The 20,055-nt window shown below is 45.0% G+C and overlaps 1 protein-coding gene across 3 annotated transcripts in view; it reads left to right on the forward strand.

The window, feature by feature from the left end:
• Positions 1-20,055, forward strand: part of GPC1 (glypican 1) — a 241,722-nt gene that overhangs the window by 179,908 nt on the left and 41,759 nt on the right. The window lies entirely within an intron of this gene.

The following is a 20,055-nucleotide window of genomic DNA, read 5'->3' on the forward strand; positions in this document are numbered from 1 at the left end:
CAACTTCTTGTAGACTCTTTCCCAAGCCTTCAAAATTATATTTCCTCCAGATGAGGTTCTGATGAGGTTTAAATGGCTACAAATACTGTGGAAGTGACTGCTGGTCTATAAGTCAGCCCTGGCTGAAGGAAGCATGCTTGACTGGGAGGGGCGAGACATGCCAAGCAAAAATTGGTTTGTGCTTTGTTTTACTTTGGCCCCTAAATAAGGACTATATTGTGTTCATGGTGGTTCAGGTTTGTGGTACTCACAGAGAGTGAAGATGCCATATGGGTCAGTGAAAATGCTGATGTCCCACTGGCTGTCCTGTTCATATAGAATGAAGGCAGAAGGTGCAGAAATGACCACTAGCCATGTATTTATAGATTGCTGCTGCATTATGCACCACTGTCAGGTGTAGCCTATGTGGCTATCCACAGGGATTTAGCTGAATTGTTGGACTGGGAATGTTCATTCAGTTACTGTGTCTCAGCTGAAAACTGGCAGTGAACAGCTAAGGAGAGGTTCAAGCTGTAGTTAGGATTGAACAGTGGCTTCCTCCGTCCTACAGTTTTCCAAAGCAAATAGATTTTGTGGCAGATTTTCCATGCTGGTCACAGTCACTAGGCGATTTTACTTTAAAGACTTGTACACAAGTAGTAAATCAAACTAGTAATATGTAACGTGGATAGTCCACAAACAAACAAAAATGTGTTTTGTACCCATTTATGCCAGTTAGAAAATATATTCAGACATAATTGAAAAAGGCCTAAATACTGGACAATGTCTTTTACTTTTGTGAATCTCAATGAAATGCAGTGAAATCAGCCAGTAGTAACTCAGTAGTAGTACAGTTATCTTTACAACTTAGGTGTCCGTAGCTGGTGGTGTCTCAGTATTTTGACTTATTCGGGATTTGAACTGATCTCTTCATAAGGCTTTCAACACCAAGTCAAGGCTTAGGACACTTGAGCTATTGCACCTCCTGGTCTGGTGCCACGTTTTCATCCATCCATCCATCCATCCATTCATAAGAGACGACAGGGCTGAATGAAGTCTTTCTACTTGTTTGATTTTCTGATCAACCACGTCTCCTTGGCTAGAGCCAGTGCTACCTGGGGGTCACAGGTGGGCTCCAGCCAAGCAAGGCTCCTGAGCTCAGACAGAGAATCCAGTGGTTTTATCAACATGGCTATAGACTAATATAAGCTTAGCAGCCTTTAAAAAACAAACAAACAAACAAAAAAACCACCAACTTAAAAGGGTAGGTAAGCTAAGCTTAAATCTCTCTTTAGGACTGCTTTATAAGTGACTTTGTGTTTTAAAATAGTAGTTGAATGATGCTCAGGATTTTTGAAAATCAAGCTATATCTAAGTTTTTATCATTGGACAAGGTGAAGTTAGTGATATTTAACAAAACAGATGCCATCAGATGGGAGGGAGACTAAAATTTGCTACTGGATTTATTATTGTAATATTTGCCAGGGAACATGAATTCCTTTTCCTTAACAATTGATAAAATTTGCTTCTTTTGAAGCAGGTGCCTAAAATTTGGGAAGAGGACATGCTTCTCTGTCCTCTGGGGAAAGAAGTACCATATGGTTATACCTAGTATAACCACCATGCATTGAAAGGTTGAGAGAGTGCTGTGTAACCCACCATCCTTCTGATTTTTCCTAATTTCTGAAAGTGCGTTGTAATGTCTTAATATTATTTTAGGGTAGCTGTACGTAATATAACCATATTTCAGCTATATTAAAATAGCAATTGATATTAATTTGCCTAGTATTCAAATAACAGACATGCATATTATTTTATATGTCTACATTCTTAGCACCAGCTGTCAGATACACATACATATTGCATACTTTGGGTTGCCTGCTAACAGTAGCTGTCTTCTCTCATCTTCACCTATTGCTCCTTCTCATACTGGTGCCATGGGTGGGAATGTCATAAGCAAATTACTTTTACAAAGAGTCAAGTTCCTTTCTGATGGCATTGGAAGAGAAAAACCTAGAGATGAGGAGCTTTATACAGACTTAGATAAACTCCTGCAATGTAATAACAGGGGAAATTCCTGTCTAGAATATTATCGCCACAGCTGGTAATTTCTCTCCTTGTTCCTTTGGGAAAGCTTGTGTGTCAGATACTCAGGATACTTAGATATCTAAGGACCATGTGTATTAGATACTTTATATTGCAAAAATGCAGTGGCAAGCATAGATTCAAATTATCTAATTAACCCAACAATAAATAGTTTGTCTAGAAGCTGTTTTGAGTGGAGGGCAACACTAAAGAAAAAGATAAAAAGCCAAAGTCAGTTCTGTCCCACTGCCACAGTATGAAGCCTACAGCTTTTGAAAACTTAAGCAAGGAGTTTTGATCTTCAAAAACATGCAGCGTGGATGCTTGAGTGCGTAAGTCCGTCTTTGAATGTGGAAAGTGTCAAAGGCACAAACTATGGAGTTTTTTTCTTCAACTTTTTTGCAGAGACAATGAAATACATTTAATTTTAAAGAGATAATAGTTCACTGATGTTTTGCTCAATTAAAATATTACTGCAAAGAGCCTGACTTAGTGACAAATTGGTTCAAGATAATGGTATATTTTATAAGTAAGGAAGATGTTAGATGTGTATCAAAAGTTATAAGGGCTTAGTTATTTTCAGCCTTCAGCAGTGTAGATTTGAAGCAAGGGAAGGAGGCTGAGATGTTGTGCTCTGGCAGGTTAACATACAAAGTGGCAGCTGTCTGGCGCTTGCTGAAAGAGAGGGAAAATCAAACTCATCCTCAGTGAGGCTGATCAGGAAGGTGTTGTTGGAAATGTGACAACCTGCACGGGCACCTCCTGAGCAGATCCCTTGCTTCTCTCTTTCATGCCATGTCTCTGCAGTTTGTCACCAGCCCCAGTACGTGGGCATGCAGCTGGGGCATCAGGAGGTTACCTTGGCTGTCTCCCTTTTATCTGCATCTGGGAGAGCACATTTCTGCATGACCAGCTGTTTATTTCAGCTGGAGGAAAGGAACACTTTTCTTTCTGGAGTGAAAAATACCTCTGCTCTATAGGTATGTACTGTGCATTTAGCCAGGGTGTATATTGCACCTTTTAAAACTGCCAGCAACCCTCAACATTGTAAGATACTTCTGAGTTTATTTTACTGTTAGAGAAATCGAGCCCTTCAGGTCTTACTGAGTAAACCTGGAAAGTTTACCAGGCAGTATTAGCAATTACTTTTACCACCTTTCACGTTCCTGTCAGTGATAGCTATGATGCTTGTTGGTTTGCCTTTAAATGCAGGCTTTCTTAGAGCAAAAAAAATGAGAGTGGAATTCACCTCGCAAAATTTCATTTATCCAAAAGCTCAGCCTGCTCTAGCTTAGTTATCCTAGCTCCTACTACAGTCTGCAGAGAGAGATGAGCACTCTAAAGAGCTCTTGCTAAAGAGGGAGGTGCCTTTTCTTCCTTGAGCAAGGACTAAGCCGCCAGATCAGACTTGACTCCTGTTTGATGAATCCCACCCATGTGCCTTCCCTGTCCTTATCTTGCACAGAGGTTGCAGTGAAATCTGTTTGATAGGAGCCCGCTGGGGCAATACTTGCAGTTCATCATTTGCTGCAAGTCTGTAGTTGTAGCACAGATATATTTAGAAGGAGCCGTGATTAAAATCCCTTGCCAGCTGAGATCCCAGGAACACACATGGGGAAAATAATCTTAAGATTCATGTCTCTTGTATTTGCTTACCCCACCCTGGATGCAAACAGACCAAATCCCATCTGCAAGGGCTTTCAGCCTGCGGCAGGTTTCCCCACAGCAGGACCTTGCAGCACAGCTGTTTGCTCTCCACCAAGCAGGCTGGAGCACAAGGCTCCTCAGCATGGAGCATAGGACCTCAGACCACAAGAGTCTTCTCAGCTGGATACACTGGCAAAAGGAGCCTGTGCTGAGGAGGAAAAGGGTAATGACAAAGAAAATGAAAGAACACAGTTACTTTTTATAGATAAGACTCTTCAGCATAGCAGAGACATGTAGGTATGATAGAGGTCTGTGAAACACTTAGAGATGGCAAATGAGGAGTGAGCATACTGTATTTCTTGCACTAGAAGGTTTATGGCTGTTGTGCTGTAGAGATTTAAAACCAGTGGAGGGAAGTACTTTTCCCCAGAAAATATAGCTAAATGTGTGGCTCATTGCAAGAGCCCAATTGTGTACCTAAGCTCAAAAAGGGTCTGACAAGTCCACGGAAGCTGGTGACCAGCAGTGACTCTTAAACATTGAGGCTTGGCCAGGAAATGTTTTAGTGGGTGGGCTTTGAGGGGTAAGATCATCCCTTGTCCTGTTGTTAGTACATTTCCTAAGTACACAGTATTGCCTTGCCTCTAGGATTGCATGCTTGCCTGTAACTCTTTAACTAACTGTATGGCTTTGGTATGACCCAGTATAGCCTCATATGTAAATATTCACAGTATCCAGAAGAGACACATGTTTCTGTGGCTTGTTGCACCGTGTTGGATTATAGGCTTCAATAAAAGAAGGTTTTGAGAGATGTACAGGGAACAGGGTTGAAATTTGATGGAGGCCCAAATTTGTGAAAACCATGTGAAAAATCTAGCCTACATGCAGCTTGTCTTTCAGTCTCATATGCAGACACAGAGCCACAGTCATATACAGCTTTTGAATATTTCCGCCATGAGTGTGCAAGGGGCCATCTGCTTGCATGCACCTCTGGAGGCCGTTTGATCTTGTCATTGCACACATGAACCTTTGGCACACCTTAATAGCTGACTCCTGCTCAATCATTTCAACCTTTGGAGCACAGCTGCACACACAGCACACACGTGCTTCCACATGTGCAGCCCAGAGCGGCTGCCAGGCTGCCCTCACCCTGAGCACCCCTCCTCCTGCCCCGGGTGTTGCACTGCATCAAGCTTCCTAACATGGAAATGTCAAGCCTACACCATAGAGGAGCTACCAGGCAAATGGCTTGGGTGTCAGCTGCATTACATTTTGTGGCATTTAATATCCTGGGGTCTGCGAGGGTGTTGTGTGGCGCCTGGAATCACTTTCCAAGCAGGTGCGTGTCACTTGCTCCTGCTCCCTCCTTGCTATTTTTCCACCAGGCAAAAGGGAATACTGCAGCGGGCTTGGGCGCTCCAGCATGGGGATGCTGACTCCTGTTAACACTGCAGTGTACACGCAGGCTTTACTTATATGTCCTGCCAGTCATACAGACTATTTAGTCTTCTTTGCCCCCCAGCCCCAAGTGACTCCTGTCTTTCAGAGTTGTTATATGAAGTTGAATTCAGGGGTGTCTTAAGTTTTGCACAGATCTGTTTCCGAGGGACGTTAGGAAGGTAATGCTGAGTGCATCAGGATCATCAAAGCCTAAAGCAGTTTCTTCACTAGCCATGTTTTGGGGAGAGGTGCTGCTGGGGCTGGGGAGGGTCTCGGTGGCTGTGCTCATGACACTCAGGCTTGTTGCTGCCACCTTAGGTGGCTTTACTTGTGTCCCCAGTAGTTGTATAGTGCTCAGCAGGAGCACAAGCTTCAGACTGTTTCTCAAGTGAGGGTCACCTTTTCCCTCTGGGGAACTTTCCTGCCAGGGAGCATCCTCCACTCCCTTATTTTGATAGCTGGATCCAGTCCTGCTTGCCTTAGATAAAAGCAAACTACCTTGGAAAATTGTAGAAACAGAGGAGGGGGAATATGCAGAAGAAAAAATAGGTGTAAATAATTACATCTCTCTGCCATTCAAAACAGTGTCAAATGGGCACAATGCTTATATTATAAAGTATGAAAATGTTATCCAAGTCCTGGCAGAAAAAGTGCACTTCCTTTGGAGTGACTGGAGGTGCTTCCTCAGGGGCTTCTCACTAGCAGAGCCATGTTCCAAAACAGATTTTCATGCAACAGCAACTTTCTTTTGCAGGAAAAAGTTTTTGTTTCTCAAAAAGCTCTTTTTTACCCTAACAAAAGAAACAAGCTGTCTGCTGTATATCCCAGTCTAAAACCAGTTTAAGGTAGGCCATCTTTTGCGCTTACCCAAAGCCAGCTGTTGTAGAGATTAGGTCAAATTCTATATAGCTATCTGCTTTCACTGTTGCTCATGGTGTGTCTGTTCTATCAACTAATCTCATCTCAGGAGACTTCAAAGACATTTGCATCTGTACCTTGAGTAGTTAATTAAGCTGAAGAAGATGGAAATTAGTAAAGGAATTAGGTGAACTATCTAAGGGGGAGGTAGCAATACATTGTGTTGAAAGAAGAGCTCCTGGGCTGGAGGGAGGTCCAAGTTGTGGTTCTCAGAGACAAGCCTAGACCCCAGCCTGGTTAACAGTCCCATTAAAAACCTGCACAAATGCTAAGAAATGTGTTCATGAGATTAATTGATGACACAGTGGTGGGAAAAGTTGTCACTATTGAAGAGGATAGTGGGTAACCATGATGACCAAAATAATAGAAACAGGGTGGAATTCAATATTCCAGAGTGAGGCATACAGCTGGGAACTAATTGGTTGGAAACAGCAAAGCGGAGAGCTGGGGATGTACCAGTTGGTGGCAGAAAGTCTGTGAAATGCTAATGTGATGCATTCCTAAAAATGGTAAGTGCAGTCCTTGCAGTATTCACAGTGTTATTTCCAGTGAAGAAAAGGAGATGTTCTTTGTAGTTCTGACCACCCAGAGTTAAGAAAAGTTAATGCGAACCAGAAGAGGTGAAGAGAAGAGTTAGTGGAACAATCAAGAGGACTTGAGAGTCTGCCAGGTGTGAAGAGGGAAAGTACCTTCGCTTGTGTAGCAAGGCAGCATGGATGCTGAGAAAATATGGGACTCTGTGTATAAATGTCTCAGAGAGTGAGCACCAGGGAACAAAAACAACTATTGAAACTGCAGGACCACATTGGCAAAGACCAAGTGGAAAAAGAATGAACTTAGACCAGAAATTAAGAAAAGGAGTCCACCCATTTGAGGAGAAGTTCTGGACCAGCCTTCCAGTAGGAGTGAGGGCAAGATCTCTAACTTCTCTTGCTCTGGGCGCTGAGCAGGTTTAGGAGAGTACAAAATCGATGATTACATGGCAGAGCTGGCACTAGTCTCATTGACCTACAACATCTCTTCAGTCCTGTGTTCCTACACTGTTCTCAACACACACACAGAGGACACAGTGTGCAGAGGATAAATCAGTGAAGTGGCTCTTTGGAGAGAATTGTAAAAATTTTGAAGTTATATTACCAAAAGCATCATAATTCTTGCATCCTAGCACATTCATTCACACTGTTCATCCTTTAGCTTCTAGGTAGAAGTTAATTTTATCTCAGTTGTTTGGGCTTTTTTGCACTCTGAGACTTGGTTAGTCATGATGCTTCTTAGGTCACAGCCACCAAACAGGGGCAACGTGGGAGTGATGGGAGGGATGTTGTAGATGAGAGTGATCCAGAATATAGCAGGGAGGGACTGCATTCTCCAGGGTGGATTGGGACTGAGGAAACAGCTACACAAGAGCAGCTGTTTCACAGGAGTGTGAAACCATGAGGAAACAGGTAACCCCCTAGGAAAATGCCATCAGGATTGCTACATGCAGGGCTATTTGCATGTGGAGTCTAAGCCACTTGGTCTCACTGTGGTTATTTCCTTTGGCAGCACCCAGCTAAGGTACAAACCAGAGCCTATCACTGCTGTTGTATTGATATCAACTCTTCAGCACAGCCATGGGTAGTACTTAAATTAATAACGAGTAATAAAAATTGTATAAATAAAATACCATCGTACTTGCTGAAGTGAATAAAACAGACATGAATGCATTAGATTTGGATTTTAATGGCTTAAATCTGTTGCTGAATTATTCTCTTCTAATAGTAGTTTGACTGCAAGGACAGCATTAAAACCAACTGGAGAAGCAAATAGGTACTTGGATGTGCAGCAGTGTATTAAATGGGAACTCAGCCCGGGAAAATACTGTGTCTCAGACTGGCAGGGCTGGCACTGAGAGGGAGCTCTGGTCTAGTGGATGTCCCCATGCTATTTCTTACCCTGCTTTTACTGGTGTTTAGGACACCACAGAGTCAGCTTATTTTTCTCTCCTGTTCTTAGTCCAGTCTTCTTGAAACCCAGTAGCAGTGTTAATGGTGAACATATTTCACTCGGCCTCCCTCCCGAGCTGCAGAGACTCTCCATGGCTCTGGCCCTGTGTGAATTCCACCACAGGCTCATGTGCTTGCTCAAACTGGAGAAATTATGATACAGTATTTGATACTTCTTCCTCCACGCAATTTTTCTCCCACCTCCAGCTGTCCAGGCAGTTTATGGCTGAACTGCAAGGCCCTTGGACCACAAACTTAGCTGGCCATGCAAAGCTGTCTAACCAGCAGGAGAGTTTTCATCTTGCCCCATTGCTGAAAAACTTTTGTAACATTTGCACAAGAACAACATTTTTGTAGCTGTGGAGCACTGCCACACTACATGGTTGCAGCATAAGTCACTAGGAGTTCCTTCAGGGACTACTCAAGGCTTTTTGGAAGCATAAGCGAAATTGAATTTTGCCATCCTGGGGTGGAGCAGTCTGCTCTTGTATTAAGAAAGGAAGAAGTAGGGGAGAGCTTGGAGCTGGAAGGTGGAGACAGGGCAGAGCCCTGGGTGCTGCTTCTGCTGCTCCAAGGGAAAGTGAAGGGTTGGAGATATAACCTGCCATGGGCTTCCTTCCTCCTGGAGCGCTGCACCCTGATGCTGTTCTCCTCCTCATGACTGACTTCCAGATGTAGGTAGAAGTGGTTGCTCAGAGTCTCACCAAATCCAATCATCCAATGCTAAACCTGCCTTTAGGAACAGATTTCTTCTTAAAATATGATTTTGGAATTAATGGCATCATCTAAGCAATGTGTTTGTACTGCAGTTTTCTGCTTAAGGCTTTAATAATATTCAGACTGAAAGTAATAGAGTCACCTTTCTCCAATTCTCATATTTTTTCTAGTATGCCTCTAAACTTTGACGGGTTTTGAAGAAAGCCTGGTCTACTGCATGCCCAAAGAGCATTTGGATGTTCTTCCTTTGGTGACCTCTTAATTCCCTCCTACATCCATTCCATCATTACATTAGTTGAAGAAACCCCAGTGTGTTCCAGATGTTGAGTGATCGAATGGTGCCAAAGAGCTTGGATAAAGTACTTGGTGCTGGGGGGAGGTGGGGAAAGGGGAACTCAAAACTTTCCATCTTCAGAGAGAAACTGCCAGTCCCTGCCTTGCTGTTCACAGCTTTCTAATTTGAATCCAGAGTCGTGAAAATGTGGAAACTGTGAAAATATGAGCTGCGAACACTGGGAAGCTGTGAAGCAGGGGAATGGGTGGGGATTTACAATCTCCCTTGAATGCAAAGGTTATAGATTCCGGTTGAAAATTTAATTCTTGAGAAGTAAGTTTTTGTTACTACAACAGCAAGAGAAACAGCGGCTAAGGTTGCAGAATTGTCTCAGTTGTAAAAACCTTTCATTTCTTTGCTCATAACTTTCTGGCATTTTTGTATTTGAGGCAGAAGTTTTTCAGACCTGGCCTCTGCCAAAAGGCAAATCTCATTTGAGCAAAGCCGGTTGTCTTGTTTCTGAGCCTGGAAGTGAGAGGCAGTAATAGTAATAAAAAAACAGACTCCCATTTCATTTTTTTTTCTTTTGAATACTTTTGCAGCGAGTGTGAAAGGTGATGTTTCATGTAGGAACAGCCTTGACTGAGGAGCTGTGCCTTTCACTGACCCAGGGAAAATTGAGTTTGATTTGTCTGAATTACTGGCATTAGAAAATCACCTTCTGGGCTTTGCAGTGTTGTGAAGCCCTTAGCCAGCAGCAATGAGAAAGGACTCACCTGTTCAATGGCTCTTTGAGAAAATTTTTTGAAAGAGGGAAAACCGAGTCATGGATTTAGCAGGTGACTTGCAGGAAGCTATCTCTGGCTAGTACACCTCCATTGTAAAATTTCTGAGGCTGGCAGAAGCTGAGAACATCCACAGTTTTTCAGCATTGGTCCAGAAAATACATAACTGCTTTCTTGTGTCTCAGAGTGGAAACAAATGCATCATTTCAGAGGGAAGCTGGCCCTCTGCAGAGCCACCTCAGCTGTTTGTGTACCTGCTCCAAGGGATGGGAGCGCAGTGGTGACTCCTGGAGTCAGAAGGGCTTTATACCTCCAGTGCTAGCTCCTCAGGAGCCCCTTCGCTCCATCTTTGCCATTCCCAGGGCTAATGAAGCCACATGCTACAGTGCATGAATGCAGACATAGGTTGAGCCTGTTGCTGCTGGCCTGGAGAACATGGTGTCAGCAGAGCTCAGGGGCCTTGCGGAAGTGTGCAGGATGTGACCTGGATGAAGCTGCCTCCATGTGCTTGTGCCCTGACTGAGCTAATGACTCTAATCATCCTTTGGGAGCCAGGGCAGACCCAGCAGTGGTGGACCAAGTGCAAGTTAATAAATCCAAAGGGACACACTGGGTGGTTATTTTTAATGTCTTATAGAAATAGTGGGACAGCTGTATTATTAGAGGTTTCCAACCACCCAGGTTACCTAAGGGTCCCCCACTCACCATGGCTACAGATAATGGGGTGCTTCCCCTAGAATAAATAATTGCTTCTACCTGAAATCAAGAAGAACAGATGCCTGGACTGTGGTTCAGTAAGTTGTTTTACCCTGAGGCCCTGCATATCCTTAATCTATGACACCTGTGTAAATACATTAAAAGGTTGAATATTAGTAGGCAGGGACTATTAAGGAGAAGATACAGTGTTAATTGGAGATACTTGTGCTAAGTGTACAAGTGCTGCAGGCTGAGATCCTGCCGAGGACCAGGGCAGTTAGCACAAGCTCCTGTGCATCCCTCTTGATAAACCCCACTTCTTAGTGCCTTCTAATGCTGCAAAATGGGCATTTAAATTCCCTGCCAGGTCAGCCATTCATCACAAACACATTTAGACTTAATTGCTAATTAATTTTCCCTAGATAATATAGATATCTTTTTTTTTTCTCAGTGTGTGAAATCTGGAAGAACTTTCTGAGAACCAGCCACAAATGAATTGACTGTAATTGGTGTTCTCTCACTTAGGTGACGAGTAACAGTTCATCAACTCTTAATTAGCTTGGACTTTTTTGAGAGCAGTTTCCAATTTTTTGACAGGAAGATATACATCTTGTTTCTCCTGTAGCAATACAAAGAAAGTCATTTTACCTTGAACTGAAATATTGGGCTGCGTTTGTTGGTGTTTTCTTCCTCTAGATGGTGAGTGCCAAGCTGCATGTCGTACCTGAATTGCTGAGCAATTTATTCAGTTAGTGTCGCTTGTCACAGAGAAAACAACACTGATTATACAAGAAAGAGAATTTGAGCTCAGTTTAATTAAATTGTGAATGGGTAACCAGCAGTGCTTGGAGTGATACATTAAGCTATGAAGTAGCTTTTAGATATCAGCATAAGAGAAACTTTGTATTTTGTGTCTGTTGTGGGTGAATGCTATTTCTGTTCATTGTACAGGTAGGAAGGCTGTGGCAACAGAAAAATGAAGCCACCTCAGATTAGTCAGACCCAAAAAGTGTCCTGCCAGGACAAATAGTCTGCCTGGCAGTTATCTGCTTGGCTTCTGAGCCCAGGAGTGAGTCCCTTCAGGAGGTGCTGCAGGGGAGAGTGACTATACAACAAGAAATGGTGACGCTGCAGCAGGATCAGCTCAGACTCAGCTCACAGCAAGCAGTGCCAGAGCAGGTGGGCTGGCAGCTCAGGGCTGCGGCAGCCCTGACGTGGGCTTGCCCCGCTGTGATCTTCATAGCCCAGGCTCATGTGTGATGCTAGGGCCAGAGAGAAATGCTGGATGAGAAACTCCCAGATAGTAAATCACCCTCTTGCAGCTTCTCACTCGTTGGTGGGGTAGCCAAAATTTCCTGTAAGTGGGCGCACACAACTGCTCTGCTGGGGACAGAGCCATGGCTGTGAGAGGGGATACCTGAGCGCTTTGCAGAAGCAGAGCAGTCTGCGTAGAGGCCAATGAATCAGGGTTACCAGGATGGGTGCTATGTATGTGCCAGTAACACTGCCAAGTTTTGATTACATATAGTACAATTATTCAGTGTAGGTGAGGCCTTTTGGTAAAAGGAAAGCTCTCACCTGTGTTAGCACCCTGCAGTTCACAGTGCTAATTTTGTCAGTAGGAAAAATTGCCATGTGCTGCTGACTTTGGGACTAGCAATGGCTGAACTGTTTGAGTGGGGGGAAATACAGACCCAAAGGATTCCCTTGGGCTGGGATGAGAGGTCCCGGGCTTTGCAGAAAGCTTGTCCTACCTTGGGAGAGAGCTCCTCTCTGGCAGCTGGGGCAGGGGATTAGGAGTTGGGACCCAGGGAGAGGGCAGGGGTCAAATCGCCCTTTGTCTTGAGATTCCACAGGAGAGGCTTTGATAAGCTGTGTTAGGAGAGGCTTTGATAAGCTGTGTTAGGACAGCACGTGCTGCAGGCATCCCTTCTTATTAAACTGAGGTCCTTTAGTAAAGTACTTGTTGATGGGATCAGCTTTTGACTTTTTTCATATTAGGAACCCCCCATTACAAGGTAATTTTATAGGTGGTTTGGGTGCCCTGACAGCCCGCTGGCAGCACACTTATACCTACTGGTGTCTGTAGGAAGAAATCCAGTTTTAATAGGAAAGATGGAGAAACACATGCAGATCAGTCATTTGAGAGACGGAGGGATCCCAGTACAACCGTTTGGAGATACAAACTGCCACCCAGGTCAGGTTGAGTAAGAATACATTTCTTCCAAAAGTACACTTGAAAACCACAGTTTTTATTCAACATTTTAGATAACATGTTTTCATTTTCTGAAACCAGGACATGCATAAGTGATTAAACCGAACTTCTGCTAAGACCTAGTTTGCTTATGACCTTTTAAAAGCAATTAAATCAAATTTTAAACTATTAAGCAGTACATGATTGTGGCTGGAGGAAGCCAGGCTATTAATGCTGGGTATCGGTTTGTTAAAATACAAGAAGTTTCAATATTAGCAGCCTGTGGTGCAGATGCAGAGAGTGTTTTCACTTGCTCAGTCTGCTTATTGAGTTTTAGCTTTGTTCAAATCTGAGAAGCCAATGAGAGATTGGTAATGCAGGAAGGCTTGAATGGCCTTTCCAGTCTGTGAATATAAACAAGACACATGGAAATGAGCTTTACTAGTTCTAATATTTCAGAGTTCTTTAATTGTAGTCAGTGCTGTTCCCTCAAAAAATACTTTGTTTAATAAAGCTTTGTACATGCAATATGCATTTTTCAGAAATTTTCTTTCTTTTCTTATATGCCTAGCACAGTGAAGTTAATTTATATACCTTAGTACATTGCTGTTTGATTTTAATTGAATAACGGTTTCTCTCCAACTAGAGCTTATCATACATCACCAAAAAAAAAAGATAGTAATTTAGATTTAAAGAATAGTATAATCAGGTTTGCTTCAAAAAGGCCCTAAAAAGTACATATGTAATTGAAATGAAAATGATTATTTAAATCATTTTCCTCTGTGTCCTGGTTTCAGCTGGGATAGAGTTAACTGTCTTCCTAGTAGCTGGTACAGTGCTATGTTTTGAGTCCCTCCAGTCCCGGCAAGGAGCATTGCAGGCACCCAGACCTTGGCGACAGGCACCGTGACCCCTCCAGCCCCGGCGATGAGAACTCGGGCTACCCAAACCTCAACAACAGGCACTGCAGCCCCGCCAGCCCCGGCAATGAGCACAGCATGTACCCAAACCTCGATGACGGGCACTGCGGTCCCTCCAGCCCCAGCAACCAGCACTGCTGCTACCCAAACCTCGGCAACAGACACTGCGGTTATCCAAAACCCGATGAGCGATACTGCAACTGAACCAGCGGGCCAACCTGCACCAGCATCAGTTGCCCCCGTACAGAAAAAGAAATATACAAAAAAATCAGTTCGCTTAGCCAAGGATGAAGATGAACCAGGGTCATCACGGGAACCGGAGGAAGAGGCAGAACCGGAGGTAACAACCCGGTCCCTATCCTTGAGTGAGCTGCGGGATTTGCGAAAAGACTTTGGCCGCCGTATAGGTGAGCATATTATCACCTGGCTCCTCCGATGCTTGACAATGGGGCTAATAGCTTGGAATTAGAAGGTAGGGAAGCCAAGCAGCTGGGATCGCTTGCCAGGGAAGGTGGCATTGACAAAGCAATTGGAAGAGGGACACAAGCCATCAGCCTCTGGAGGCAACTCCTGTCAAGTGTGAAGGAAAGGTACCCCTTTAAGGAAGATGTTATATGTCAATCAAGCAAGTGGACCACCATGGAAAAAGGTATTCAATGTCTGAGGGAATTAGCTGTGCTAGAGACGATTCATCATGACCCGGACAACCCACAATTACCCAAAGATCCAGACGAAGTCCAATGCACACGACCCATGTGGCGGAAGTTTGTACGGAGCGCACCATCATCCTATGCCAATGCATTGGCAATAATGGCCTGGAAGGATGAAGAGGCACCGACAGTGGAGGAAGTGGCTCGCCAACTCTGTCAATACGAAGAAAATCTCTCCTCCTCCCTACAAGCCTGCATTGCGGCTGTGGAGAAGCTGTCCAAGGATTTCCAGCAATTCAAAGAGGATATGTCCTACTCCACACGTGTAAGGACCAATGTCTCAGCTATTAGGAGTGAGCGTTCCTCTGCCCAAGAGAGAGAATATAGAAGGTACACACCGCGAGGTGCCCCGTGGTTTTACCTATGTGATCAGGGAGAGGACATGAGGAAATGGGACGGAAAACCTACCGCGGTCCTAAATGCACGGGTACGCGAGCTGCGAGGAAAAACCACCACAAAAGGGGATTCTACCAGGAAAAGTGCCGCTCCAGTTTCCAAACAGAGTAGAAGGGCTGATCTTATCTCCGATCCCCTTGAAGGGACTTCTGAGCCAATTTTATGAGAAGTGAATACTGAATACTCTGACCAGAATTAGAGGGGCCCTGCCTCCAGCCAGGTGGAGGAAAGGGATAACCGGGTCTATTGGACTGTGTGGATTCGATGGCCTGGCACGTCAGACCCACAGGAGTATAAGGCTCTAGTAGACACCGGCGCACAGTGCACTCTAATGCCATCAAGTTATAAAGGGACAGAATCCATTTGTATTTCTGGTGTGACAGGGGGATCCCAAGAGTTAACTGTATTGGAAGCTGAAGTAAGCCTAACTGGGAATGAATGGCAGAAACACCCCATTGTGACTGGTCCAGAGGCTCCGTGTATCCTTGGCATAGACTATCTCAGGAGGGGGGTATTTCAAGGACCCGAAGGGGTATCGATGGGCTTTTGGTATAGCTGCCTTGGAGACGGAGGGCACTGAACAGCTGTCTACCCTGCCTGGTCTCTCTCAAGACCCTTCGATTGTGGGGTTGCTCAAGGTTGAAGAACAACAAGTGCCAATTGCTACCACGACGGTGCACCGGCGGCACTATCGCACCAACCGAGACTCTCTGATTCCCATCCACAAGTTGATTTGCCAACTGGAGAGCCAAGGAGTGATCAGCAAAACTCGCTCACCCTTTAATAGTCCCATATGGCCAGTGCGGAAGTCTAATGGGGAGTGGAGACTAACAGTTGACTATCGCGGCCTGAATGAAGTTACACCACCACTGAGTGCTGCCGTTCCAGATATGCTAGAACTTCAATACGAACTAGAGTCAAAGGCAGCCAAGTGGCATGCCACAATTGACATTGCTAATGCGTTTTTCTCAATCCCTCTGGCAGCAGAATGTCGTCCACAATTTGCCTTTACTTGGAGGGGTGTCCCGTACACTTGGAATCGATTGCCCCAGGGGTGGAAACACAGTCCCACCATTTGCCATGGACTAATCCAGACTGCACTGGAAAGAGGTGAAGCTCCGGAACACCTGCAATACATTGATGACATCATCATATGGGGCAACACGGCAGAAGAAGTCTTTGAGAAAGGGAAGAAAATAATCCAAATCCTTCTGAATGCCGGTTTTGCCATAAAAGAAAGTAAGGTCAAGGGACCTGCACAGGAGATCCAGTTTTTGGGAATAAAATGGCAAGATGGACGTCGTCAGATCCCAATGGATGTGATTAATAAAATAGCAGCTATGTCTCCCCGACTAATAAAAAGGACACACAGGCCTTCTTAGGTGTCGTGGGGTTTTGGAGAATGCATATTCCAAACTACAGTTTGATTGTAAGCCCTCTCTATCAAGTGACCCGGAAGAAGAGTGATTTTAAATGGGGCCCTGAACAACAACAAGCCTTTGAACAAATTAAACGGGAGATTGTTCATGCCGTAGCCCTTGGACCAGTCCGGACAGGACAAGATGTTAAAAATGTGCTCTGTACTGCAGCTGGGGAGAATGGCCCTACCTGGAGCCTCTGGCAGAAAGCACCTGGGGAGACCCGAGGCCGACCCCTGGGCTTTTGGAGTCGGGGATATCGGGGATCTGAGGCTCGCTATACCCCAACTGAAAAAGAGATATTGGCAGCGTATGAAGGAGTTCGAGCCGCCTCAGAAGTGGTTGGTACTGAGACACAGCTCCTCTTAGCACCCCGACTGCCAGTGCTGGGCTGGATGTTCAAAGGGAGGGTCTCCTCTACACATCATGCGACTGACGCCACGTGGAGTAAGTGGATCGCACTGATCACACAACGGGCTCACATAGGAAATCCCAGTCGCCCAGGAATTTTAGAAGTGATCACGGACTGGCCAGAAGGCAAAGATTTTGGAATGTCACCAGAGGAGGAGGTGGCACGTGCTGAAGAAGCCCCGCTGTATAATAAACTGCCAGAAAATGAGAGGCAATATGCCCTGTTCACTGACGGATCCTGTCGCACTGTGGGAAAGCATCAAAAGTGGAAAGCTGCTGTATGGAGTCCTACACGACAAGTTGCAGAAACTGCTGAAGGAGAAGGTGAATCGAGTCAGTTTGCAGAGGTGAAAGCCATCCAGCTAGCATTAGATATTGCTGAAAGAGAAAAGTGGCCAGTGCTCTATCTCTATACTGACTCATGGATGGTGGCAAATGCCCTGTGGGGGTGGTTACAGCAATGGAAGCAGAGCAACTGGCAGCGCAGAGGTAAACCCATTTGGGCTGCCACACTGTGGCAAGATACTGCATCCCGGCTAGAGAATCTGGTTGTAAAAGTACGTCATGTAGATGCTCACGTACCCAAGGGTCGGGCCACTGAAGAACATCGAAACAACGAACAGGTGGATCAGGCTGCCAAGATTGAAGTGGCTCAGGTGGACCTGGACTGGCAACATAAGGGTGAGCTATTTATGGCTCGGTGGGCCCATGATACTTCAGGCCATCAGGGAAGAGATGCAACATATAGATGGGCTCGAGACCGAGGGGTGGACCTGACCATGGACACTATCGCGCAGGTTATCCATGAATGTGAAACATGTGCTGCGATTAAGCAAGCCAAGTGGTTAAACCCCTGTGGTATGGAGGGCGATGGCTGAAATATAAATTTGGGGAAGCCTGCCAGATTGACTATATCACACTCCCACAAACTCGCCAAGGCAAGCGCTATGTGCTGACAATGGTGGAAGCAACCACCGGATGGCTGGAAACATATTCTGTACCCCATGCTACTGCCCGGAACACTATCCTGGGCCTTGAGAAGCAGGTCTTGTGGCGACATGGCACCCCAGAAAGAATTGAGTCAGACAACGGGACTCATTTCCGAAACAACCTCATAGACACCTGGGCCAAAGAGCATGGCATTGAGTGGGTGTATCATATCCCCTATCATGCACCAGCCTCTGGAAAAATTGAGCGATACAATGGACTGTTAAAGACTACATTGAAAGCAATGGGGGGCGGAACTTTCAAACATTGGGATACACATTTAGCAAAAGCCACCTGGTTAGTCAACACCAGAGGATCTGCCAATCGGAGTGGCCCTGCCCAATCAGAATTTTATATACTGTAGAAGGGGATAAAGTCCCTGTAGCGCACATGAAAAATATGTTAGGGAAAACAGTCTGGGTTACTCCTGCCTCAGGCAAAGGTAAACCCATTCGTGGGATTGCTTTTGCTCAAGGGCCTGGGTGCACTTCGTGGGTGATGCGAGAAGATGGAGAAGTCCGATGTGTGCCTCAAGGGGATTTGATTTTAGGTGAAAATAGCCAGAATTAAACTGTATGATATTAGTTGCTATATAACCCTGCTACTGTATGTTATCATTACCATAATTGTTATATGCTATATCCATAGTACTATAGTAAGAATCACTTGGATCAAGCAAGAAAGAACTGTGATAAAACTGAGCAAAGCGCAGTAGTGATGGAACCAGAACTGACTCCAGCATGCAACAATCCAACGGTGCACACCATCCTCCTGCTGCATCAGATGTCATCTGCTCGTCACACCGCACTGAAGCCCAATTCTGCTCTACCGACTGAGAGGACTTTGCACCATCCCTCCTGCCCAGACAGACTGGTATGACAGATGGAGCCCAGAGTCGGAAACTAAATGAACTCAACAAACGTTTTTATGAACATAACCCACGAACTAAAGGAATGATATCTCTCTGTGTGTATACTTATATATATATATATATATATATCATTGTTCATATGTCTCAAAGGGATGGAAAGGTGGTGATGATTGATCAAGATGTAACTAAAGGTATGGGAACTGAGCATGACGTCAATGGTGTAGAATAAGGGGTGGATACTGTCCTGGTTTCAGCTGGGATAGAGTTAACTGTCTTCCTAGTAGCTGGTACAGTGCTATGTTTTGAGTTCAGTATGTGAAGAATGTTGATAACACTGATGTTTTCAGTTGTTGCTCAGTAGTGTTTAGACTATGGTCGGGGATTTTTCAGCTTCTCATGCCCAGCCAGGGCACCTGACCCAAACTGGCCAACGGTGTATTCCATACCATGGGATGTCCCATCTAGTTTAGGAACTGGGAAGTGGGGGGCAGGGAATCGCCGCTCGGGGACTGGCTGGGTGTCGGTCGGCGGGTGGTGAGCAATTGCCCTGCGCATCATTTGTACATTCGAATCCTTTTATTACTACTGCTGTCATTTTATTAGTGTTATCATTATCATTATTAGTTTCTTCTTTTCTGTTCTATTAAACCGTCCTTATCTCAACCCACGAGTTTTATTTCTTTTCCCGATTTTCTCCCCCATCCCGCTGGATGGGGGGGAGTGAGTGAGCGGCTGCGTGGTGCTTAGTTGCTGGCTGGGGTTAAACTACGACACTCTCACTGACTTAAATGATGATAAAAGTTGCTTATGTAAATCAATAAATTGAATCAGGCCGGTCCTGCTATGAATTCCCCACTGTGCAGTCTCAGAGAGCCTGAAGGTAGCTGTCAGTCAAGAGGATAGAAGTACCTAAAGATGTTGGTAAGGGAGGAGCTGAATCTGTCATCTTTACCCTGCTGTATGTAGCAAGAGAGTTGCATTTCTGTCACTTCTACGACCACTGAACCTAGGGTGTAAAACCATTTAGTTGTTTATACCTAAACAAAAGCAGGATGCAAATCCAAATGAGCAAATGGGAAGAGAACCTCGAACATGATAATGTTGGCCTCGGTTCAAAACACTTGAGTACAGCCCTGTCTTTAAAATATAATAAGACGTGCCTGTTCCTGTCACAGCTTGGGACTCTGCACACGCTTTACAGGCTGTGCCTCAGAGCCAGGCCGGCTGCGATGACTAGGCTTGATGGGGGCATCTCTGTGAAGGAATGGCACTATCGCTGGTGTAGCCCTGCTCCATCTCACCAGGGCTTTGGAAATAACGCATTGGAAAATAAGCAGTGAGGCAGGAAAGAAAGGCGACTCGGACAAGTTGCAGTGATCTCTCCAAAGGCAGCTTCAAATTGTGCATTGGATCATGGTGGTTTTGGGTCGGTAGGTCCGACAGCTAGTCAGAGTAAAGCCACGTCCTCTTCAGGTAAATGTGCTGGCCCAAAGAAGAGCTTGTGCCTGCAGGGATCTTGTCTTAGACTGCTGTGCTTTGTGCTTCAGACACGTATGTTGTACTGGAGTTCTGCTGGCTTCCCTAAATTATCAGTGCCTCAGCCAGGAATGGCAGCCTTCCAA

This window comes from Buteo buteo, chromosome 7 (genome assembly GCF_964188355.1).
Source record: "Buteo buteo chromosome 7, bButBut1.hap1.1, whole genome shotgun sequence".
In the NCBI taxonomy this organism is placed as follows: domain Eukaryota; kingdom Metazoa; phylum Chordata; class Aves; order Accipitriformes; family Accipitridae; genus Buteo; species Buteo buteo.